Genomic DNA, 27,480 nt, shown 5'->3' on the forward strand with positions numbered 1-27,480 from the left:
TGGTTAAAGAAGTACAAAATCAGTATCTAGAAGAAATGGCATTGAAAGGAAATAGGAGATGAGGATCAAGCTAATTGTCGCACATGGCAGCGTGCCGGTTACTGTGAATCTCAAACTAGGGCAGTTTCTGTGTGTTTGAAATTTATTTCTCAGCATTTTATTTCTTCTTTTTGGTGCAATTATAATAGGATTGTCTCTTCATTTCTCTTTCTGCTATTTCATTATTAGTGTATAGAAATGCAACAGATTTCTGTATATCAATTTATATCGTGTATATCGTTTATATCGTATACTCTGAATTCATATATCATTTCTAGTAGTTTTTTGGTGGAGTCTTTAGAGTTTTCTATATGTAGTATCATGTCATCTGCAAACAGTGAAAGTTCTGCTTTTTCTTTAGCAACTTGGAAGGCTTTTAATTTCCTTTTCTTGCCTAATTTCTCTGACTAGGACTTTAAGTACTATGTAGAATAAATGCAGTGAGAGTGGACATTCTTGTCTTGTGATCTTAGAAGAAAAGCTTTCAGTTTTTCACCACTGAGTATGATTTTAGCTGTGAGATTTTCATATATGGCCTTTTATGCTGAGGTATATGCCCTCTAAACCTACTTTGTTGAGAGGTTTTATTATAAATGGATGTCATACTTTCTTTGTCAGATGTTTTTCTTCACCTATTGAGATGATCATATGTTTTTATTCTATCTCTTGTTCATATGAGGTATCATGTTGATTGTGAATATTAAGCCACTCTTAGGTCCCTGGAATAAATCTCACTTCATCATGGTGAATGACTTTTTATGCATTCTTGGATTTGGTTTGCTAATATTTTGTTGAGGATTTTTGCATCTATGTTCATCAGGGATATTAACCTCTAGTTTTCTTTTCGTGTGTGTGGTGTTTTTACCTGCTTTGGTATGAGGGTAATGCTGACCTTTTGGAATAAATTTGGAGGCTTTCCTTCCTCTTCTATTTTTTGGAGTAGTATGAGAATATATATTAACACTTTTTAAAATGCTTGATAGAATTCACCTGAGAAGCCGTCTGTCCTGGGCGTTTAATTTGTTGGGAATTTTTGGCTACTGATTCAATTTCATTGCTAGTAATTGGTCTATTCAATTTTTTTTTTCCTGATTCAGTTCAGGGAGGCTATATGTTTCCAGGAATTTATCCATTTCTAGGTTTTCCAATGTTTTAGCATACAATTTATCATAATAACATAATACTTTATATTTCTGTGGTACCAGTTGTTATTTCTTCTTTTTCACTTCTTATTTAATTATTTGAGTCCTCCTCTCTCTTTTTCTTGGTAAGTCTAGCTGAAAGTTTATCAATTTCATTTTTTTCAATGAACCAGCTTATTGATTTATTGATTTGATTTGTTTTATTATTCTTTTGGTCCCCATGTCATTTATTTCTGCTGTAATTTTTATTATTTTATTCCTTCTGCTGGCTTTGGACTTTGTTTTTCTTCCTTTTTACTTTCCTTTGGATGAAAGATTAGATTGTTTATTTGATACTTTTCTTGTTTCTTGAGATAGGCCTGTAATGCTATCAACTTGCCTCTTAGAACAGCTTTTGCTAAATCCCAAATATTTTGGACAATTGTGTTTTCATTTTTATTTGTCTCCAGGTATTTTTTGGTTTCCTTTTTGATTTCTCAGTTAACCCATTCATTGTTTTGCAGCCTGTTGTTTACCTTCCATGTATTTGTGTTCTTTCCAGATTTTGCCTTGTGATTTATTTCTAGTTCCATACTGTTGTGGTCAGAAAAGGAGTATGATACCTTTTTTAATGTATTGAGATTTGATCTGTAGCCTAACATGTGATCTGTTCTGGAGAATATTCCATGTTCACTTAAATAGAATGTGTAATTCACTATTTTGGGATGGATGTTCAGAATATCTGTTAGGTCCATCTGGTCTAAGGTCACTTTTTTGTTTGTTTGTTTTAATCTCTGATGGTATAGTTCAAAATAGGGATGGGTGGAAACTTACAATAGAATATAATAACTGTTTTCCAGAGTGGTTGCACCACCTTGCATTCCCACCAACAGTGTAGGAGGGATCCAAATGTTTATAGCAGCAATGTCCACAATAGCCAAACTATGGAAAGAACCCAGATGTCCATCAACAGATGAATGGATAAAGAAGATGTGGAATACATACACAATGGAATACTATGCAGCCATCAAAAGAAATGAAATCTTGCCATTTGTGACAACATGGATGGAACTAGAGCGTATCATGCTTAGCGAAATAAGTCAAGCAGAGAAAGACAACTATCATATGATCTCCCTGATATGAGGAAGTGGTGATGCAACATGGGGGCTTAAGTGGGTAGGAGAAGAATCAATGAAACAAGATGGGATTGGGAGGGAGACAAACCATAAGTGACTCTTAATCTCACAAAACAAACTGAGGGTTGCTGGGGGGAGGGGGGTTAGGAGAAGGGGGATGGGGTTATGGACATTGGGGAGGGTATGTGCTTTGGTGAGTGCTGTGAAGTGTGTAAACCTGGCGATTCACAGACCTGTACCCCTGGGGATAAAAATATATGTTTATAAAAAATAAAAAATTAAAAAAAAAAGAATATAATAACTGATCTCCTCAAGGAATAAGCTAGTAGGAACATCTAACCAAGTTAACAGATGAGGGCAGATTCACTGAAATGCCTAGATATAATTCCCCAGTAATAATTATTAAAATGCATTTTTACTGGGGTTCTGGGATGGAAGATGCTTCTTAGAGCTTATGTTTTTCTTTTTCCATTCCCAAGACTATTTATTTATGTCATCTGTATTTTTTTAACAATTATATCAAATGCTTATTTATTTATTTATTGTTTTTTCAAAGATTTATCTTTTGTCTTTACTTTTTTTCTCATGTGTCTCTGGTTTTAAATTCTATTGATTTTTTGTTCTTTATGGTTTCTTCTTCCTGCTTGCTTTGGTAACATTATTGATTGCTTTGTAATTACTTGTGTTTGACAAATTACTCATTAATGGTTTTCTTCTTATAGTAGGCTGAAATTATACTGCCCAAATTCATATATTGAAGCCCTAATGCCCAGCACCCCAATAGTGACTCTCTTAGAAGGTAAGTCCTTTAATTGGTGATTAAATTAAAATGAGTGTAGGAGGGTGGGCCTTAATCCCACCTTGATGTCCTTATAAGAAGAAATTTAGACAAAGAAAAGAGACTAGGGGTATGCATGCAGGAAGGAAAGACCATGTGAGAACACAGCAAGTAGGTGGTCATCTGGAAGCCAAATAAAGAGGCTTCAGGAGACACCAAACCTTCAGGAGACACCAAACCGGTTTGGTGTCTGATAGTACATTTCAGGCTTCCAAGTCCTGAAGCCTCTTGGACTCTTAGTCTCCAGAAGTTTGAGAACATAAATTTTTGTTGTATAAGATACCTAGTCTCTGGTGCTTCATTATGGCAGCCCTAGTTGACAAATACACTTCTTTCCTATGATAAAATGCAAATGCCATACATTTTTCTCTCAGTGCCATTTAAATTGTGTCACAGGTTTTCGTGAGAAGTATTTTCATCATATTTCATTTCTAAATATTTTTTTTCTTTTATATATTTTTTTAATTTTTTATTTTTTATAAACATATATTTTTATCCCCAGGGGTACACAACTATGGAATCTTTTCTTTTATATTTTTTAAGGCTTTATACATCTGAGAGACAGAGCTTGGGGAGATGCAATGTAGGGGGAGAGCCAGAGAGAGAGGGAGAAGCAGACTTCCCGAGGAGTAAGGAACTCAACTTGGGGTTCTATCCCAGAACCCTAGGATCATGACTTGAGCTGAAGTCTGATGTTTAACTGAGTGAGTCACCGAGGTGCCCCATTTCTAAATATTTTCAATTTGCAGTATTATCTCTTTTATAATATATAGATTATTCAGACCTATGTTTATATATTATCCAAACATTAGGTTTTTCACATATTTTTATTATTGATTTCTAATTCAACAGTATAGTATAGCAAACATATCTACATCATTCTAATTCTTTTAATTGTACTAAAGTTATGTGACCTAAGATAAGAGCCACTTTTATAAATATTGCATCTATACTCTGAAGAATATGGATGTTCCCTTTTTGGGGGGAGCATGGTTGTCCATATATCTATTAAACTGAACCTCTAATTTTATTGTTTACATCTCCTATATTTTTACAAATATATGTCTTTTGTCCTATGAATTATCAATAAAAATGTGTTTATCTCACATCAATTGGATGAATTTGCTAATTTCTACATTCTAAAACTTGGTTTGTGTATTTGAGGTTATTTAATAGGTTACTTTAAATACAGATGTATTATAACTTCTCATAGACTTGAAATTTTTATCTCCAATACTGTATTAATCTTAAAGTCCATTTTGTTTGAAACTAGCAAAGGACTTCAACCTTCTTTTCTAGAGCGTATAGCTGGTTCATCTTTTGCTATCTTTTGCATACTCTCAATTATGAAGGACAGGCTAGACAAATGGAAAATAGAAGAGGAAAAAACAATTGGTTATACCCTCTAGCCCTGCACCAGCAGTTTTATTCCCTTTCCTCCTCCCCCACCACTATTGACAATCTGATTTCCTTTTCATGGTGACTTCAGGCTCTTACCCAGCAGGATCACTTAGGGCCCACTTGATCAAATAATTTTCTCTTTGTCTAAGAAAAAAGAAAATTAGTTTTAACATTGGTGAACAGGGAGGATATTGAAATGCTTATTCTCTGTTCCAGTGCACTCTATTGCATGTATAAACACATCTACAATGTTAACAGCCATCTGCTCAGTAAATGAAACTTTATGTAAAGTTATGGCATTGGATTGGTGAGCCATATGATAGTTCTGAGTTTTTTGACTCTGGGATCATTTGTTTTTAAAGTGTCATGATTCTGTTATTAAAACCAAACAGACCACCTCCTTCTTAAATTAAGAAAACAGATTATATTTGAGATTTACATGTTCAGAGGGGGCGGCTAAACTATTAAAACTGAACAATGCCGAAGATATATTTGGAAAATTTGAAAAAGCCATTGGCTACTTTCTTTAAATGGTGTGGATATCAGTAGGGATCTTCTGTGAACCAGTCTCAGAATAGGACCCATCATGGCAGGCTGTTCACAACAGGCTGCATTGAAGAATGCACTAGTCACATAATAGATATCTTTCGTTAGTCTGGAAATTATTTCTGTTATTTTACGGTTTTGCTAAATCCAAAGATGGATGATTTTCACATTTATATAAATATATAAATATTTAACTATTTCACATTTATTTATTATAAATTTTTCTGGAAGGTGGAATATTTATTCTTTTTTTGGAATATTTATTCTAATAAATCAGTACATTTGGATCTTAGAAGAAAATAAAATGTCTTATTCTATTGGGATAGTACATTTCATTTTGCTTCTGTTTACAGAGACATGCGTTAGATAATATAAATACCTTGCAAACCTACCATATTTTAAAATATTTAAAATAAAAATAAAAATAAAAATAATTTAAAATTTTAAATCATTCTCTGGTTGATATGACTATGGATATATCTAAAACTTCTTTTTGTATTAATATATTGGCTTTATATAATGTTTCACATTGCATCATTTGATCTAATATTTGTTTATTGTGCTAGAATGATCTTGTTAGGCTCCTAATTTAAATCTACAATTACTTTTCTAGTAATATGAATTGGCAAATAGTAACTAATTTTCATTTACAGTTAACAAGTCACAAAATAAGAGTGCAGTGATAGAGATTAATACATAGTGGTCTGCTAATTACATTATAGCAAGTATTTATTTGATGAAACAGAAATTTCATGAGTACAGTTTTAATTCCTATAACAATTTTTCAGTGAAGTAGATAACATTTTAAATTTTTAAAAATTTGGGGCACCTGGGGGTGCTTAGTTGGTTAACTGGGCATCTGATTTCAGCTCAGCTCATGATCCCAGGATTTCAGGATCCTAGGGTCTTGTCCTAGGGTCTTGTCTTGTCCTGCCCTCATCCGGGAGTCTGCTTGTCCCTCTGCTCCCCCCCCCATTCCTACTCTCTCCCTTTCTCTCTCAAATAAATAAATAAAATCTTTAAAAATAAACAAATACTTTTTTATAAATTCCGTGTTACAATACTAAGCTGTCATTTGTCCACTGGTCAGTAAAATAAATTCTCAAAAAATTATTAGGAAAATAGTAGAAAGCCATTAGAGATGAAAAGAAATTACAATTACTTATATAAGTGAATAAAACTTTTGAGAAAATAAGCAAAAGTCAGAAAATAGGAAATAATTTTAAGGCTATTGATTAAACCATTATATAGCAGAAGATATTTCACTAATGAGCAAAATATAAATATAATTTCTGTCCCCATGTCAGTCACAATAGATGAATTCTAGGAAAAGCAGGACTACCCCAAAAGACTACATTTGACTGTCTCATAGACTTTGTTTTAGTAAAATGAAATATGCCATTTCTGATTTAGATAAGATGATGTGAAATTTGAAATTTGAATATTAAGTTTTTGGTCACTTTTGTTGAGAATCATCCACTTAGATTATAATCTTTTATTAACAATCTTTTAATTATCTAAAAGATGGTATATATAGGAACTTTTTAGAAATATATAACCCATTCTTTTGCATATGGTGAAAATATTATTAGATCATAGTTACTTTGCTCTGCCTAAAATAATTTTTTCCTCAAATTTTGTTAAATTTAATTTAGGGTTGGAAAAATCATTGATTAAAAAATTTTAATGGGACCAAAGTTTACCAGTTTTGTCATAAAATTTATTGTAAATCACCAATTATTGCATATCACCAACAGACTGAAGTATTCTGAATTGAAATATGATTTTTAAAAATATAGGGGCGCCTGGGTGGCTCAGTGGGTTAAGCCGCTGCCTTCGGCTCGGGTCATGATCTTAGAGTCCTGGGTTTGAGCCCCGCATAAGGCTCTCTGCTCAGCGGGGAGCCTGCTTCCTCCTCTCTCTCTGCCTGCTTGTGATCTCTCTCTGTCAAATAAATAAATAAAATCTTTAAAAATATATATATAAATGTCTTTCTGTATAACAAAAATTATATAAAAATGAGAAAATGTTGTTTTTGAATACATAATCTACATAATTTTGGCAAGGCCATATCTAGCATTGAGATGATCATTCCAGAAATAATGTGAATGTGGGAATATTCTTCATTTGGCAGGACTCACAACCAGTTTTTGATAACATTCTGGTAGAATTTTATGCAGAATGTAAACCCTGATACCAGAAAATATTTCACATTGTTTTATACATTGATACACAAACTCAAATTATCAAAATAAGAACAGATGCAATGGAATAAATTATATTGAATTAAGAAATGCTTAATATTATTCAATTATTACAATCCCTGATGTAAGTCATAAAGAAGATATCATTATTTTACAAATTTTACATATGAATATATTTAAAAGAATTTTGTTCAATACTTGATTGGAGAAACTATATACAAAATGTTAGTTTGCCATTTAGACAAAATAATACAATACACTAATAAATTTAAATGAGGGAATGCTCCCCAACTCATTTTATAAGGCTTAAAAATCTTGTTATCCAAACCAAAGATACCATGAGAAAGAAACAGTGGAAGGCCAAACACACTCATGAGATATGATAGTGCATTGTGAACAAGTTAGTTTTGTGGTTTTTCTTCATTGTACTTATGACTGTGTAACATACTACTTATTCAACTTAAAATGTTTATTTGTAGTGTTTCCTTCTAACTACAACATAAGCTTCATTAAAGCACATTTTTTGTTAACTACTAAGGCCTATACTAGACCAGGATCTTATAAGGTAAATTTTCATGTGCATGGTGAATGAATTGATCCCAGAAATGAATGTAAATTAACTTTAGAAAATAATTATAAATACAATTCACCAAATGAAGTGATTAAAAGAGAAAACCATATGAGTCTCAGAAGATGCAAATAAACCAGTTAAAAATCCTACACTTTTATTAAAGAAGGCAGGGAGGGAGGGTTTTCTTAGCAGATACGGGTATCTACCAGAACCCAAGCATTATACACAGTGGTGAAATAATAAACTCTTCCCTTAAAATCAAGAAAAAAAAAGTATGCTCACTATTTCTTCTTATTTAAAGATTTTGCTCAACATTCTGAGAATTGCAGAAAGTTTAACTGCCTAACAAAAAACATTAAGGATCGACAAATAATTTTATTCAGAATTAATAACAGAGTTTATTAAATTCTGTACACCAGGAACAGAAAGGAAACCTAATTTCAGAAATTACCTTTAGCAAAACGAATAGATGAACAGAATAATCTTTCATAAAAAGACCCACATGGAAGCATATACCGAAAGTATGGTTGAAAGTCATGTGTGTATATGTGTGTTTATGAATACGTATGTTTATAAAACATATATAAATAAATAGAAAACAATAGCATGCTGTGGAAAGTAAAGATCAAAATGTGAAAGATGACCCTTGTGCCAAATTAATTTGTAGATTCTGTGAAATTTTCAATTCATATTCAATAGGATTCTTCCTAGAACTTGACACAAGTAGATTCTAACATGTGAAGGAACAAAAGGGGCCATAAGAGCCAATATGATTTTTAAAACAAATAAACAGAGATGACTTAGATTTAAAAGTATCTTATAAAACCATAGTAATACAACAGTCATAGGCACAGGCACAATGAGGACTCACCAATTAAATAGAAAGGGGATTCTAGAAACAGATCCTTGCATGTAGAGTGGTTCAAAATGACATCAGTAGCACTGTAAAATGGCGGTAGTAAACACTTCAGTGCATAGAAGTTGGCTAACTGGCGTTTAATGAGGGGAAATTGTATGATATGCTATTCTGATAAGAACATTACACAGTGAATGATTGATTACCACTAAGCTTTAGAGATCATTTGCCATGAACTAGGAGTTCTGCTAGACCCCTTGTCTCTTCATTTCTAGCCTTTGATTCAGCTATTCTTCTAGCTCTTACTTCAAAAATTAGAACAGTACCCACTGTTAGAAAGCTCAGGAGTGTCGGAGCCAGGATCTACACATTTTTCTCTTCTCTCAAATCCATGCACTCAGCCTCCTGCCTAGTTTTATATTCCTTTTCTGGAGGAACATTAATAAAAAACAAACCAAACCAACCAACAAACAATATTTTGAGGTTATATCAAACGAATACAAAGCATATAAGTCATCATGTTCAGTATTTCGATTAAATACAAATACTAAAGAATCATAAATTGCAGTAATTTGGGAAACCAGTGAGATAAGAGATATTTCATAAAAATACTAATTTTTAAAAGATCTTATAAACACCTCACTTGCATTAAAAGGAAATTTAATAATATCTTATTAAATGCACTCATTTTATTGATGCCTATAGGGTCTCTTTTAAATAGAGGCCTAACATCCAAAAGTACATATTCTAATAATGTGAAACTTGCAAAGAGAAACTAACAATGTGAAAACAGCCAAAAAGGAATCATATTTTATTACAACGGAAAGTTGGCTGAATTTTGACTATTTATCTTATAAGCAAACTTTACTTGGAGAAACGTTATAAAGCTTGTTTGTCAGGAGGGACCTTTAATAGCAAAACCTGGAAAATGTTACCTATTATTAGCTCAAACTATTGTATTTACCTGTTATCCTTATAACACTGCCAGGATAAAGAGTCTGTCAGTGTTTCCATTTCATTTAGGAATCAGTCACGACATTTTGCTCTGGGCTAAAACTTGGCATGTGAGTCCAAAGTCAGTTTTATTTTTCCTTAAATAAATTTTGAAATACTTTTCAGCTAGGCCATTTTAGCTAGAATAGAACATAAATAAATGTAACTGACTCCAGATGCTTTTGGTGCCCACTGAGAAACAACAGAAAAGATACGTGTTTTCTTAAAAGTAAAAAATAAATCTGTAAGAAATGACCAGTGTGTGCCCTCACTCTATATGAACCGTGTGCCTTAATTTAAATTTGTGCTTGCTTTATTATTCTAGGACTACATGATATTCAGCTCTCCCAGGATATTTATAGTAACTCACAAATTTTGGATACTTTAGGTAACATTTATTTAGTTCTAGTTTTTAAATAAATTGCATGTATCAACAATTCTTGAATTAGAGCAATGCAGTATTATATATGCATAAAATTGGAAGACCCAAAACCATCCTTGCCTAATAAATCTGGTAAAGATCACACCCACCCTCCACACTTTCAAATATATCATATAACCGTTGCTGTGTGTTGACTCAGCCTTGGAGAAAGGCGCCCAGCAGGTTGCCAGGATAAAAGCTTTCCTGTTTATTCAACATTGTGCCTCCGTAGGGTGTATAGTGGCAATGAGACTGGCAGGTCTTACACAGTGCATAAATATTTCATTTTCCAAATCCACCAAACACACTTGGCAAAATGGAAAAAGTGAGATGGACCACCAGCAGACCTTAGACACGCCTTCTAGATGTAACTGAGACAGTCTACTCAGGTGTCACCTGGCACCTTCATTTGGACGTCTTACTGGCACCTTTGCAGCCCTCAGATTCTGCTTCCCATTGAAGCATCTGAGTCTGTCACAGCATTTAGTAGTTTGATATGCACAGATGAGCTCCCCTACATCTCATCAGTGTAGGGGTAGAGGGTTGACAAGAGGTCCCAGCTTTCTAGGAAGAGTTATCTTTAATCTCCTGCTCATAAATCCACAAGCGTCACTGACAGAACCAGCAGGGCATTGGTTCCTGAGAACATTGACCCAGCTTCCTCAGCAAATTATTTTCAAGTTCAGAGACAGAGCTTCACTGGGGAAAGAAAGAAAAAGGAGAAGAAATAGTTTATTGCACAATGAGATGCATAAAAGCACTAAATTTGAGGTTAGGTGACACAAAACACATTCTCCCTCCTCTTTGTTGAAGAGACTTTTCACCTCAACTTAACTTATGCAGCTGTAAAATATTAATGTCAAGCATTTCTTTCTTTCTTTTTTTTTTTACTTCCATTATAGACTTGTGAACTTTAAGTAGCTGAATTATATATTACATAATTATAAGACTTACACAAGTAAAAGGTTTGTTTTTAACAGAAAATAGCATTAGTTAAAATATATTAAGGGAATCACTCATATTATTGATATAGAATATAAAGATTGATATTATCAATGTTGAATACTTATATAGATATTATTGATATTGATAATGATAAGGGAGTATTATGGAGAAAGTAGGTGGAAACACTGTCCCTATCATGAACTCTCTGTGATCCTAGGACAGAAATAACCTACCCGAGTCCCAAATTCCTCATTAAGAAGAGTATACTGTCACTCTAATACTTATTGTGAGAAATAAACAAGACAGGGATCAGAGAATTTGAGGAATTTATTAGGATTAATGCCATGATTCATAGATTGATTTTAGTAACATATTAATGGCTAGAATTGGATTCAGTTGCCTGAAGCTAAATGAAATAGATAGCTGTATATCCTCCAATACTAAGAAATTCAAAGTTAGGCACACCACAGCTGTGAGAGTAGCTTCATGATACCACTGGAGTAGCAGATTTCTTCCCTTTTCCTATCCTGTTTTCCTGGCCTGTGGGTTTTTGTGTTTTTTTTTTTTTTCTTCTTGTCACAAGATGGGTGCTCCTTTTCCAGGATTTGCATACACATTTCAGGCAGGAAGATAAAAAAGCAAATGGCAAAATGCTGCTGCCAACTGAATCTGTTCATTTCCATTGTTGAAACAATGACTTTCTTGGATACTCATATGGGATGCTTTTGTTTACATTTCAATGGCTAGAAATGGGCCTATTGGGTATTCCTAGCTTCTAGACAGTCTGGGAAAGTGGATATTTCAACAAGGCACATTACTGCATAGGATAAAATTATGGTTCTTTCATAAAAAATTTAAGGAGGGTTTGGTTATGGACTAGACCTCCATTAGTCAGCCGCACATTAAAAAATTAGGGAAATGCCTGCATTATGTTGAATTTTTAGCTTAATATATGTCAGACTCCCTAAATAAGTTGTAGACTTTCTGAAGACAGGCTCCAGCTTTATTACTTCTCTTAAAAGTTCCGCAGCATGCTGCATGGGTAGGTGTACACTATAGAAACAAAATAAACATTTTTTAACAGTCTGTATTAAAATGATAAACTATAAATACCACCCTCAGTGAGTCATCCAGCTTCAAAACTATTTATTTTCCTTCATGTCTCTCCAATTCTTTGAATATCCTCTATAGGTGGTTAATACATTCTCAGGGAATCACTCAAAGGCAAGGCAAGATACTCGTATTTTATCTGAAACTTTTGTGTGAAAAGATTTTGTGACTGAATAATTCTGCAAACAGGAAATGGCATTTCAGTGGCACGTCTATAACTATGTATCTTATATGCACCAAAGTGTTTCTTTATTGCTCCCCACAGTATAATTATTGTGGATTTATTCTTGGCTTTTATGAATGTCTAAGAGAACATAGCCCTATTAAACTGATTTCCTTCCCTCAGTACTTCAGCCCAATGGACTAGAAAAATACCTGACCTAGAGTAGTATTTATTAGGAATGCCCTCATTTCTAGGGTTCCTGTGACTTGTGACATTTATGTGAAATACAGGTAAGAAGATCATAAAGATGTTTGTAATGACTTTCCAATTTTTAAAAACCTGGGAAATAAGAAGGTATTATTTTAAGATTTATTTATTTATATGAGAGAGGGAGAAAGAGGGCAAGGAGTGGGGCAGAGGAGAGGAATAGAGAGAAGCAGACTTCCCACTGAGTGAGGAGCCTGATGTGGGACTCGATCTCACACCCTGAGACCGAGACCATGACCTGAGCCAAAATCAAGAGCCGGATTAAGCCACCCAGGTGCCCTGAGAAATAGGAAGTTATTAAAGTAAGACTTACTAATCAGATTGTATACAAATGAGTTCCTTATGTAGGCATTTGTATAGTGTATGTAGGATATGGTCATATACATGCCCAAACTCAGATTTTTAGAAAAAAGCAAAGGGTAAAGTCTCTTGAAATTTGTAGAAAAGAATTTATTTTATGTCTGCATTTTCAGCATTCTGTTGTAAATGCTTACATCTAGGGAAATTATTAGAGCTAATATTTTTAGCATGCTCTTTTTTGGATGAGAGAATAGTCTCCAGCTAGTATTGTACACACACACACACACAAACACACACACAAAGAGGCGAGAAACTGTATTTCAGGCCCTGGTGGTTTTACTTTAGCCAAGAACAATTTTACATCTTTAACATGATTCTTTCAATTTCAGGATTAGCTACCTAATATACCCATTACCATTTTAGGTTTCAAACTTGTTTAGCTCTGATTTCCACTATTAGTAAAATATTCAAAAAGCATGTATGATACCTTGGCTTACTATGCATCCAGACTATTTAACTAGGCTCACAAAATGAGGCGATTGAAGGAAAGAATATTATAATTATAGGTCATCATGCTTTTAAACACAACTCTGGGGTTACTTTGCAGATTAATTTATTTAGCCTCCTATCATCCCCAAAATAGCATGTGATACTTTCTCCCCAATAATTTTACAGTGTAATACCATACAGATTTTATAGTCCTATCCAACTCATGCAGGTTTTATTTGTATGTCAGATCTCTTCCTATGACATCACATCTGAATTCCATTCATCAATGCTCTGAACCATGTTCTTAAACTCTCCAAATCCTCTCTTTTTGAATTCCCTGTAGAGCCTAGATTGGACCCATCCATTTCTGCCCATTTCCCTGCTACCCTGTGAGCCAGGCTTCCATCATCCTCTCTTGGACTACTGTGATAATCTTCAAAATGGGACCCCTCCTTTATTCTTACTCCTTTCTAATCCCCCCCCACATGTAAACCAGGGTAATCTTTTAAAAACATTAATCAAAAATACTCAGAAAATCTCTTTTAATTCATTTTTTGGTCTAAAATTATAATCTGATAGCCACATTAGTACAGAATATTCAAAACCATCTTCAAAGAAGAACAATTTACAGATGTGTGCTCACGATTTACTTAAAGTCAGATTAATCAAGGTTAACAGGTAGATTAATGGAATATAAAAAATAGCCCAAAGATAGATTCACTTTTATATAGTCATTTGATTTTCTGACATTTTTCAAAAGAATTTTACCCTTTTCAACTATATGTAAAATCCTTACTTATTCTCAGGGATTTTATAGTTTCATGATGTGTTTAGGTGTGGCTTCTTTCTTATACATCTTGTTCATGATAGTGGCACTTCCTATAAATTCCAGGCTAGTTCTTTCTTAGCTTTGGAAAGGTTTCTACCTTTTTATCTTCTAACTTTGTTTCTTTCCCATTTTTAAAAACTTCTTCCTTTTGAAATTCTGATTGATGTATACATATGAAGCATTAACCTCAGTCTTTCGCTGATACAGCCCTGCATGAGAACAGCAGTCATGTCCCACAGTACTGCTGCTTTGCAAACAGAAGAGTTAAAAAATTGGTGAATGATCCCACATCGGGATGGTGCGAACTCCAGGGAGGGGTTGTATTACTTGAATAATATATACGATTGATGGGAAATAAAGGCTTTATTTCTTATGTGCTTCCCACATACAAACTTGGGTAGTTTGGGTATCTTCAGATTAGGTGAAGATGCTTTACTTGCTATTTCTTCTGCTTCTCATCCTTCTATAATGCTGAGTAAACATAGTTTTACATTCTGGTTCTAGATTCTATTTCTAGATTCATAGTTCTAGATTAAAGGCTATGGGTTTCTCCTGAGTCTGATTGCCAGTTCCTACCTGAAAAGCCGCTATGCCCTTGTCGTATTTTTTAGATTCTTATTCTATCCTATTCTTATTCTATTCTATTAGATTCTTATTCTAGTCTCACTAACTTAAAGTCTTTGTCAGATTTTTCTACTCTGAATCTCCCTGCTTCATTCTAAATAAATTCTTCAAATATATCTTCTTATCCACAGGTTCTCTCTTCAGCTGAATCTAGTACCGACCCATTCATTAAGATGATATTTTTCACATTCATGATTTTCATTTCTAAAAATTTTATTGTTCCTTTGCACACTTGTTTGGTCACTTTTGTAGTTACATATTTATTATGTTAAACATGGCATATGAAATTATGTTACAGTCTACATCTGGTTACTTTAATGTTTAAAATGGACTTTCAGTTTCTCTGGTCTCACTTATGGTAACTAATATGCTTGTTGGTTTGGTTGTGAACTCATATTTGTTGGGTCTTAATCTTTGACATTCCTGAGAGCCCAAATTGTGAATGAAACACTTTCTGCATTTTACTCTAATTGCAGCCAAAATGGTATGTTTGTCTCTTCTGGTTTTCAAATAACAATTTTTAATTGACTAACTATACTTAACTAACTCTACTCTCAAATAGAGATAGAAAGTACTAGTTAGATTAGAGGACAACACTCTCTTAAACATTGAATTCAAAGTCCATTTGTGAGGTGTTCAGAACTTGGAATGCATTGTACCTAGGATCAACATCATAAATAATGATGAAATGTTCAGACAATACTGCACAACCTCATTTAAAATATCACACTATATAAATATTACTATTTATTTAATACTATTATAAAAATGTAGAATATTTCTGATGGATCTGTTAACTAAGTAGGAAAATCAATTTAACATTTACTGAGTACCTACTCCTTACCAAGTGGTATACTGCATCATGAAGATCTTAGTTTTGAATAAGAACAGTTCTACCATTATAGGCTTCATAGTATATATGCTAAAAATATTCTATTTCATACTCAATATTGAGCCATGGTGAAATAGAATGTTTAATTGGTAGAATGCTAAAATTGAATAACAACTTAAACAGAAATAATCTGTTGTTTTTTTTTTTTTTCCCAAGAGGATGGGGTGTTTTGATACTTTATCCCCACAAATTTCATTTTCAAACTTCCTAGTTTCCATATTTCAGGAGCATCAGTAGCAAAACTCAAATGCTGATGAAGCTTACTTGTGTCAAACACATTCTGGAAGATTTGCATTGGAGAGTTAAATCTTAGATTTCAGTATTTTTGTCTTTATCATATTGATTTTATTCATATTTGAAATCAGCTCCCCAGTTCCTTTAAACTGTTTAGCAGAAAATTTTACCAGTCCTCATAAATGTCAGACGATCATGGTTTACATTATTATAATAAATATAAATGTAAACACAAAGGTCATAAATGCAAATATAAATATAATGTAAATGTATTACATTTTATAATTACATAAGTTATTACATAAATGTAAATTAAATTTATATTACAGAAATTTAAATGTAAGCACACACCAACCTACTAAGCAATAGCATTTTGATATATCTTCCTACTGCAGTTCATTAATCGTCTTTAAGGGGTATAATTTTTTTCAATTGTTGGTATGTTCTGAATATCTGTAAGACTTAGTAAATCTTATAATCTGCATCTGCATTAGAATCCCTTAACTTCCCGACTGAATACAGGATTCCTTAAGATATTGCCTTTCAGACACCTTTCCGAGAAGTAAAGAGTAAGGCACTGAATACGTTCTAATTTGCTGCTTATGCAAAACTTTCCTTAAAAAAAGATCAAACGTACCTTGTAAACACCAGTATTTCAAGAAAATAAATCATAAAAATACAGGAATTATTAAATACTATATCAAGCATCAAGATTTTCATGTCAACTGATCTCTATAAAGGAACACTTTAGGGACACCTGGGTGGCTTAGTTGGTTAAGTGTCTGACTTGGCTCAGGTCACGATCTCAGGGTCTTGGGATTGAGCTCTGTCTTGGCTCCCTGCTCAGCAAGGAGTCTCCTTGTCCCTCTCCCTCTCCTTCTGTTCCTCCCCCTGCTCGTGCTCTCTCTCTTTCTCTCTCTCTCCCTCAAATAAGTAAATAAAATCTCTAAAAAAAAAAAAAGAAAAGAAAAAAAGGAACGCATTAGTGTTGATTAACAATCATTAGAAATGTGCCAGAAATTCAGTCTATTTGAGGGAAAGCATATTAGAAGATACACGGATGATATGATCAACTATTAGACATCCAAAAAAGGGAGGATCAAAGTCTAGCAAGGAAATAAAAAATATTTAAATACTTAAATCAGGACTGAATACAAAGAACTGGTTAACCAGATGACAGAAGAGCCTATAAGTCAGCAGAGAATGAGGAAGTTACCAACCTGCCTCCACTGGAGGGATGGAGGGAGGAAAAAGTCACCAGTAGTGGAAGCTGAGGCCATACCTTGGCCTGTCCAGTGGAAGTTGGAACCTTAGAGCAGATGCCACCACTGCTGGAGGGGGCTACCTGAGGAAAACAGGAAAGGGAAAGATACTCTGGTGTCCTGTCCCCTTCCCTCCCTTCCACTACCTCTTCAGTGCCCTGCCTATGCCTCCCTTTAGCATTGGTGGGAATAGAAGCCTGCAGGGAAGGATGAGGGCAAACAGAACCTGGACTGGAAATTCTAATTCCTTCACAGTGAATTCATGTTGCAGTAGCTGGGCTCCTTTATGGCCTGTCCTCATACCTACTTCAAAAAAGGAACAGAGAACTATTTTTGTTTGAGATAAGCTTTAGGATACAGAGAGGGGTATTTTTTTGTTTCTGTTTTTTGGTTTTTTGTTTTTGTTTTTTTTAAATTCTGTTCTTGTTTCTATTTTTTTTTTTTAATTTTCCTGAAAACAGTAAGAACTATAACAAAAAAAAATTTTTTTAGAAAAAAAAAATTAAAGGTTTTATTTATTTTAGAGAGAGAGTTCCAGAAAGAGCATGAGTGGGATAGGGATTAAGGGCTCAGGGGGAGAGGGAGAAGCACATTCCCCAGCAAGCAGGGATCCTGAAGTGGGGCTCAATCCCAGGACCTCAGGATCATAACCTGAGTTGAAGGCAGGTGCTTAACCAACTGAACCACTCAGATGCCCCTAAGGGAGGAAAAAAAAAAAAAAAAGGTGTGGGGGAACAGCGGGAGAGGGAGAGAGAATCTTAAGTGGGCTCCACGCATGGCATGGAGCCTGTTGATCTCCACCGAGATCATGGCTTGAGCCAAAATCAAAAGTCAATCACTTGATCTCTTGAGCCACCCAGGTGCCCCTAGAAATTTCTTTTATCTCTAATTTCTATTTTTTTAAAGGTTTTATTTATCTGAATGAGAGACTCAGCAAGAGAAGAAACACGAAAAAGGATAGTAGAAGGGGGAGAAGCAGGCTTCCCGCTGAGCAGGGAGTCCATTGTGGGCTAGATCCCAGGACCCCAGGACCATGACCTGAGCCAAAGGCAGGTGCTTAAGCAACTGAGCCACCCCTAATCTCTATTCTGAATGTTAATCCTGTCAATTTTAGTACTTGGGTGATAAACATAGATTCCGGAACTTCCTGACTGGTGACATGTGGTATAACATGTTCATCTTCACTCACCAATTTTAACACTAACAAAGTGGACTTGATCTTTCTTTGAAAAATGTAAAATTTCCTTAAAAATGTTTGTGTTTGTGCTACATTTTTCCTAAGACTAAATTGACATTGGTTAAGTTGAGAGTCTGGGGTGATTTAGCTCTCTCTTAATTGAAAAAAAGTATTTCAGTTCATAAAATTATGAGGCTTTCTAAATTGGAATTTACATATGTTAATTAGAGTGTTCAAGAGCAACATTTGGTGCTTATGAAGTGCTTAACTCTGTGCTGACAAGAACTTGGAGCAACACTTACATACTGAAGAGACAAATTTTCAAAACTCTCAAATCACTTTATTAACATGGAAATCATGTACTTGTCATCACATGGAAATCAATGGAAACACATAAATAAGTTGAGCCTGAAATTCAAATTTAAATGTTGGTCTTTCTCTAAAACAATGTAATTTTGGATTAAAAGATCAGATATTTAGTAAAAAAATTGAAAATTAAAAAAAAAAGAAAATAGGAAATTATCAGTTGCTTCTCTTTAGATTTACAGTAATCCTGAGAGGTATGAGTTTCCATGAGTAATAGAAAGGATTTTACCTATCAAAATAAGAGGAATTTATAACTAAGAATATAAACAGTCCATAGCCATGACAAAAGTTTCATTTGCTGATTTATGTAACAAGTAGAAAGTTGAAACAAATAATATTTTTTATACTGGATTCTTAAAACACCTATAAAAACAACACAATTACCTAATTGGAAGTTTTATATTAAGGAAATCTTTCATGTTAGTGATATTTTTACTGATAAATAACTCACTAGGTTTTGAACATTAAATTAGTCTATCTAGAAGATATCTTAGAGATTTTGCCACCCCAAATTTTTGAAATATTTTTGAGTTCAGAGAGATAAGAATGTATGTTAACCTTAAATAATATAATTCTGAAATGACCAGTGGGTCTTTACCATTTGTGGTTAAGTTGATCTCACATTGGTTTTTGTAATTACTTTAAACTGCTTAGATGTTCTTATGCAAGAGGTACAATAAATCTTACACAATCTATCTGTAGATGATACTACATGGATTGCTTTATAATCATTTATGCAATACATGTAGTTTGGCTCTTGTAGAATTAGCTTTATTATTTACACTTCTGCCATGTTATTCAATGAGTTTCAATTCATGAAAATGTTTAAGATACATAAGGAATCCAGATTTAAAGAAGGCAGAAAAAAACGAATAAAGAGTAAACATTATTATGGAAACAGTCAAGAAAGTAAGAATTGAAACTCTGGGTGGTCTCTTAGAACCCATCAAATATTTTCAATTCAGGGGACCACACAGAGAATAAGAAAAACTGAAGTACTTTATTATATTGTTAACAATCCTTTTCAACAAAATATTTCCAGTTGTTAAAATCTAATTGTCTTTTATGTGTGTATATCTTAGAACTTCTTGTCAGGAAGTTACTGGGGATCCTTATCAACAGAAAAAAATAAACCCATTAAAAAAAGTACACTCTGGGAAATTTCAGGTTAGGAATGATAATCTCATCTACACTAATTATTCTTCCTACTTTTCTGTTTTTGTCGGGTACACTAGTTAAGACAAGAACTCATTTTTCCCTCTTGATCTCTTTATACATTAAGATACTACACTGTTAGGGCTGTCTTCTTTATAATATCTGTTCTACATACCTTTTCCATTCTAATTCTCTGCACTCTTTTCTGAATCAGTTCATAGTCACTTGAAAGTGAATTTAATAAAGTCTACTTTGCCAGTGATGAGTAGGTTATTTATTTTTAGCACAATTAAAAAACCATTAGAAATTTGTATTTAAGGCTTACAGTAATGGCACCAACGTACATTTCTAAATGTTCCTCCATCAGTCTCTTGGTCATCTAATGTCTGTGAACAACTGGTTTCCATTTATTGCTCTGCTTTCCCACTGGGAAATTTCTTTCTCTGAAATAACCAGTATGGCTTTGTACTTGTATTATACAATGAATATTTTACGGCTTAAAATGCGATTTTTCACATAACATAGCTAATTCAGTTCTTACTGTAAGTCTCTATAAAATTATAATATGGTTATAATTATTTTTCATCTTGGCCACAAAAATCTTGGACTCAGGAAATATGAGTAGATTGCTGAAGGTTTGTCTATCAATAGCAAAATAAATATTTTAAATTATCTGCAGGGCTCTGGAAGCTTTGGGATCCAACCCAGATGCATGCATATCCTGGTGCAAACTGTTAGCACCAAATCCCTTCTTCTACTAGAAGGACTCACACACCATGATCTTCCTTTCATTGCTGCCTCCCCCAAAATGCTTAACATAAGCACTCATATTTTATAGGCCACTTGATAAGTCATCATGAAATAAAAGAAACAGCAACAAAAATTATCTAACTAGAATGGTTCAACCCTTGACACCTAAAAACAAATAAATAAACAAAAAGTCAAATCTTTTGTTATATCAACTCATTATAAAATACTATATTGTATCCTAGTTTTATCTTTTTCATCAGCTACAGAAGTCAGAAAACTATGATTGAGGGTCTTTTCTTGTTTCTTTTTTTTTCCTCTCTGACCACCTATTTTGGTCTTCGTGGCATTATGTGACATACATGTTTTTCCTTAGGTATTACCCTGTGATCAGAAAGGTTGCTAATGAAGTGTGGCAGAAGCAGTCTAGTGCCTGCTTCTCATCTGGAGCATGCTGGATTGCAGGCTTTTATTTATCCTGATGAATTGACAGTGGAACTCTAGGGACTTAGTTCAATTTCCTGCCGTAGACAGGTACTGTGAATATTAACCCCCAGCAATCGGTTCCCTGAAAGTTGGTACCATTCATGGTTTTAAAAGATAAACAGTCATTTTCCCTCATTTTCAGTTTTTTTTTTTTTCACAATTAAAAAAAAAAAAAGATATTTTAATCTGTCTCTTTACACTCCTGAAGAGGCTACACTTTAGGAACGAAGTGCTAAACTGAGAAGCAGTTCTTGTCACTCAGACATGATAGCAGTCTGCACAGAATTTTAGGAGGACCTGGGCTGCAGACTGACTCTGGACATCTGTTATCATATTCTTTGTAGATTATGAGCAGGGAAAGTTCCTTGACAGAGGAGCTGCAATTATAATTTCATTATGCTGCTTTAGAGTGTGTCTCAGCGACCCCGACACACTTGATGGTTCCGTGTGGATAGCCAATGAAGATGCTAACTCAAGCCAGGGGAATGCCACATCTAGCACCCCTGGACAGTGCAGTACAAACACCCTCTGATGAAATTTGATCCCCAGTACGTAGTTTGTACAGTAGAAGCATTATGCACTGCAGAGGGAGATTATAACAAAGCAATAAATGCAGATTGTATTTTCTTTACAGGTCCCCAGGCCTTTATACTATTGAGTTAGTATGCCATCATAGAAAATGACACAGGCCTAAAAAGATAAAAAGAATGAGCTGATTGCTCGGAAAAGTTATCCTGAAGCCAGGGTCTTACATATCCAGCCCTTTCAGAACACTCATGTATTTCTTTACAGAGGAAGAAAAAATTTGAAAACTTGTGTGTCTACATATTCACAGTATTTTAGGCTGAACTGAGACATGAAAGACTCACTAAGTTAATAATTTAGCATTCTAGAAAAGCTAATAGTGTATCCATGCTTCAGAATTCTATTAATTATTTGGTTAACATTTTTTTAGAGGAGCAACTGAATGTTGTATAGGGAGGTTCACTGAAGATACTGAAGCAAAATGTATTGTCTCAATTTCAGTTCTGGCCCCCAATTATCTGACCATTACTTAGGACTATCCTTTTTAGGCATTCTAGGACATAACTTTGGGAATCATATTTTTGTTTCCGTGATTTATCAGTATTTTCTTCTCAAATATATAAAACTCTCTTCATAGGATGTTTCATTTTTGTTTATTATTTTTCCAATGATCTTTTTGTAGAGAAATGATGTTTCCTTATATAGTGGGGCCTGAAAGTGCACTGATACCGCCACCACCACCTTCACCTCGGTCACCAAAACCACCGTGCTTACCAACAGTCTCACCAGGATACGACCGTCACCGCCATTACCATCACCATGAAAAATCACTGCTATTCTAGCACCATATATAGCTATAAAGCAAGACACAGACACACAGACACACACACACACACACACACACACACACAGACACACACACACCTATGCTTCTCAACTTAAATGAACATATGATCAATGGAGGATCTTATTAAAATACAAATTCTTATGTATTGGGTTTTGAGGGTGACCTGAGATCCTGCATTTCTGTTTTGCCTTTTTTTTAATTTAGGATTTTTACTTATGTATTTGAGAGAGAGACAGAGAGAGAGAGAGAGAACATGAATGGTGGGGAGGGGTAGAGGAAGAGGGAACTGAGCAGGGAGCAACACAGGGCTCGATCTTAGGACCCCAAGATCATGACCTAGATGCTCAACCAACTGAGCCACCCAGGCAGCCTGAGATTCTGCATTTCTAACAAGTTTCCAAGAAATGGCTAATGCTGTCGCTTTATGGACCAGTCATGGAAAGACAGGGCTAAGGCTAGATACTCTACAGAGATAAATATAAGAATTTTTATCTATGGATAACATACAGCCACATTATAAATCTTTTTAAAGCATACCCAATATGTATAAATCTGAATTTATAGACAAGATCAATTTGGGGTAACTAATCCCACAACAGAGCAACTCAATTAATATTTTAAATATGAGCCTCATAAGAATGTGATTAACACAAAACCATTCATTAGCAAAGTTTTTCACTTGAGGTGGTATACTTAAGTAAAACAAAGATTCCAATAGACACAACCACGTTTAAGGAATATTAGAATAAGAATAATATGTATATGTTAAATAGGTACAGGAATGTATCATAAAACAAATATATTAAAGAAATCAGTAGAACGTAAGCTCATATGGTTTGGAAGAATCTTAGGGAAACTAGCTTGAGATTTCCCCTGGTCTACTGGCAGTTTTATTGCGTTTGAATTTCAAATTACTAATCAGTGTTTCTTATCTTCTCTTTGAAGTCGATAATTTTTACCCAAAAGTCAGTATGAGAGAGAACCTAAAATAGAATTGAGGGGGTTTTGCTCCTGTATGTGTAAATGCAGCTTTATTCGACACTATTTTTTTTTTTTTTATTCCTACCTCTGTGACATTCAGAATTCAGGAACACTCCTCATTGAATTTAGGAATTAGAAGTCAAAGGTTCTAGATACTTCTCCAATGAAGACATACAAATGGCTATCAGACACATGAAAAAATATTCATCATCACTAGCCATTAGGGAGATTCAAATTAAAACCACATTGAGATACCACCTTACACCAGTTAGAATGGCCAAAATTAGCAAGACAGGAAACAACATGTGTTGGAGGGGATGTGGAAAAAGGGGAACCCTCTTCCACTGTTGGTGGGAATGCAAGTTGGTACAGCCTCTTTGGAGAACAGTGTGGAGATTCCTCAAAAAATTAAAAATAGAGCTTCCCTATGACCCTGCAATTGCACTACTGGGTATTTACCCCAAAGATACAGATGTATTGAAAAGAAGGGCTATCTGTACCCCCATGTTTATAGCAGCAATGGCCATGGTCGCCAAACTGTGGAAAGAACCAAGATGCCCTTCAACGGACAAATGGATAAGGAAGATGTGGTCCATATACACTATGGAGTATTATGCCTCCATCAGAAAGGATGAATACCCAACTTTTATAGCAACATGGACGGGACTGGAAGAGATTATGCTGAGTGAGATAAGTCAAGCAGAGATAGTCAATTATCCTATGGCTTCACTTATTTGTGGAGCATAACAAATAACATGGAGGACATGGGGAGATGGAGAGGAGAAGGGAGTTGAGGGAAAATGGAAGGGGAGGTGAACCATGAAAGACTATGGACTCTGAAAAACAACCTGAGGGTCTTGAAGTGGCGGGGGTGTAGGAGGTTGGGGTACCAGGTGGTGGGTATTAGGGAGGGCATGTATTGCATGGAGCACTGGGTGTGGTGCAAAAACAATGAATACTGTTACGCTGAAAATAAATTAAAAAAAAAAAAGTTAAAGGTTCTGTGTATTCCATTGATAATAACTGCAGTGTGGACAAGGATAGGCAACCCTGTGTATCTCTCTCCACCAGAGGAGGTCATCTTATTCTTGCTCCCTTACGTTACTATTTATTTTCATCCACGCTGTGACTGTCTATAATTTTATATTTCCTCATTCTCTCTGTTTCTATACCTTCTCTGAAAGCTCATTTGTGCAAATATGGAAATAATTTATCACTATTCCTGATTATAGCTATTGTTTCCGAATGGACATCTCTCAGATTTAGAGACTAAGTATTTAGATTCCCGTATTTCACACATTCTTCTGTATCTGCAGCTTGAACCTGAATCACAATTTCTGAATGATGTGTAGCCTTCCCTTCCTAGCTGCAGACAGAACAAGTCTGCCTGTTCCCCAAAGGGGTAATCAGAAGTTATGCTCCTCCTGAGACAAAAGAAAATCAAGCAAGCTTATTTAGTTCTGTTTTAAGTGCTAGCAAGCTGGTTTAGACAAGGGAAGAATGCTGCAAGGTCCCTATCTAACTCTTCTAACAGATGTGTTCAATCTGAGTGCATTTCAGCACATTGAGATGTAAAAATAGGGACTGAAGTTTTTTTCTGTTTTTTGGGTTTGTTTTTTTTTTTAAGTAAAGTGCCTTGTATTCCATGAATAACCGTTTGAATACAATTGTACATTTCAAGTGTATTGTGTGTTTTTAATAAAGAAAGAACACAAAGATCGCATCTTTCAAATGGAAATGATTTTTTCATCTAATCTTATCTAATGTGATGGTAGCAATCTCACAGCAGAATACTTGCCAAAGCCAATAAGGAAAGTTGCAAGATTTTTTGTATCTTCCCTGGCATCTTTGTAAATATAACAGCTGCCTCAGTTATTAAATTAGAGGGTACTATGGCATTGGTAATTATGGCTGTGCCTCAGGTAGAATAATAAAAAAATGAATTTATCATAATCGCACAGCAATAACAAGACTTTTACATTCTGTTAATATACACTATTATTATGAGGATTATGCACCTCATGCCTAAGTTATATAAGTGAAAAAATTCTATCCTTAATATTAGAGTCTTATTTGGATTGAAATATGCTGTGTATGCCTAATGGCATGATATTTATAGTCAGTTTCTGTAGCTTGACTACTAGGAAAGTTTTCCAACTCCTTGGATGCTTTTTAAATGATATGATTTTGATATAATATTTATAACTTTGTTAATTGTGAAAACAACTGAGTTTAAGCTGCTCCTTAAATAACAAGAAGAAGGATTTGAACATTTAGGTTGCATTCTAAAACAAAGCGAGTCAACAATAAAACTGTCATTTTAGTTCTGTGCATTGACCAATGCTGTTGCAACCACATGGTTCAATGATATTTCTATGCTAAAGATTATGATAGGAATTGAGCATGGAAAACTCACACAGCCAAGTTATAAATACAAATAAACTAAAATCACACTTTTAATTTATTTACTTATTTTGTTTTTTGTTGTAATGAGTCAGGCTAGTGACCTCTCCTGATTTGCCAGCTGTCCTCTCCCTGGCTTTCACTGATAAGATGTCCAAATTCAAGTGTTAATATCTTTTTGCTACTTACTAGACATTACTGTTTTTCATACCAATGTTCTCAAATTTATCTGGACTTTTTTCTAGTCTTTGCAGAAAGTAGCAGAACTGAGTTGTCAAGGTGAAACTCAATATCCTGGGCCCTCTATTTCTACCTTTCTCTTTGCTACTATTCAAATTTTTAAGAGAATCAGTCTCCTCTCTGATTGCTTTTAATATCTGTGGGACTCACAATTTCACCACCACAAAAGCATGAAAAGTAGATGTAAGTTCTTTAGTCTATAAAGGAAGAAAATGCATATATTTTCAAATTCAATGAAACACTTAACATGTGCTTAGCGTGATACAGAATGTAAAAGTAGGCAACAGTTAGTACTCAAATTCCCATTGGAGTATGCTCATATAAAACCATGCATTTTATTAGGACACTGGGGGATTGTTTAAATAACTAGTGCAGTATTCTTTGGGGCCAGATGAGTTTAACAGAAGCTGTTTGAAGGAGGGAGGGTTCTGCAGGCATCTGTGTAATGATTAACTTATGCTTATCAGTTGGGGATGGTAGACATTCCAAATAGATTGCAAAGTGTGGTAGTTAAGGTCTCTTATATGTTATCTCTCTATAGTAGCATCCTGGTTATTCTTGAATTAATATGAAATGATTATAAAATTTCAACATTTACTTGAAAGTCTCTATAAACATTTACACTGTATGTATATATAAAGCTATGTCTACATATCCTAAGTGTTGTTTACCTCTTACCTTTCCTTCTGTGTGACAAATGGCCCCTAAGAAATAATAAAACATTACTTTTGCAACTAGATTTACAGATAAAACCTGGTAATCTCAATATCTTTAATCAAAGCAAAGTCTTTGTGACATCTGAATGAGAAGATATAAAATGCATATAGTTGAAAATAAAAAGGATTCCTTTGAAGTGTATAATAGCAATCTTTGTATTACACTGTTCTAAATTCTAAGATATGAAACTTAGAAAATACTTCTTGCTCACATATCAACATGGGGTGGATGTTCAAGTCTTAACTCTTCAATTATTTGCAAGCCCAAGTCCTTTTGGCATTGTGTTTCCACGATTCTCTACTACCTCATTATACTGTGCATCCAGCCAGCAGAAGCAGAAATTGGAGGAGACATATTCACCTCTATTCCAATTCCATGAAAAAGGTCTAGTAGCACAGCTACCCATATCACTAAGAGGACCTGGAAAAATATTCTAACACTGTGTCCCAGATGAAGAAAGAATGTATTTTTGGTAGTCAGATACCATGTTGTTATTCCCTTGAAATTAAGCCATTTCAATAAGCACCACAACCTACTTATCTTCAATATCATAATCCCTTTGTTCTTTTGAACAAATATATGGCTTGTCTTGATT

Source organism: Mustela putorius, unplaced genomic scaffold (assembly GCF_011764305.1).
Source record: "Mustela putorius furo isolate JIRA1106 unplaced genomic scaffold, ASM1176430v1.1 tig00000129_pilon_pilon_pilon, whole genome shotgun sequence".
Classification (NCBI taxonomy): Eukaryota; Metazoa; Chordata; class Mammalia; order Carnivora; family Mustelidae; genus Mustela; species Mustela putorius.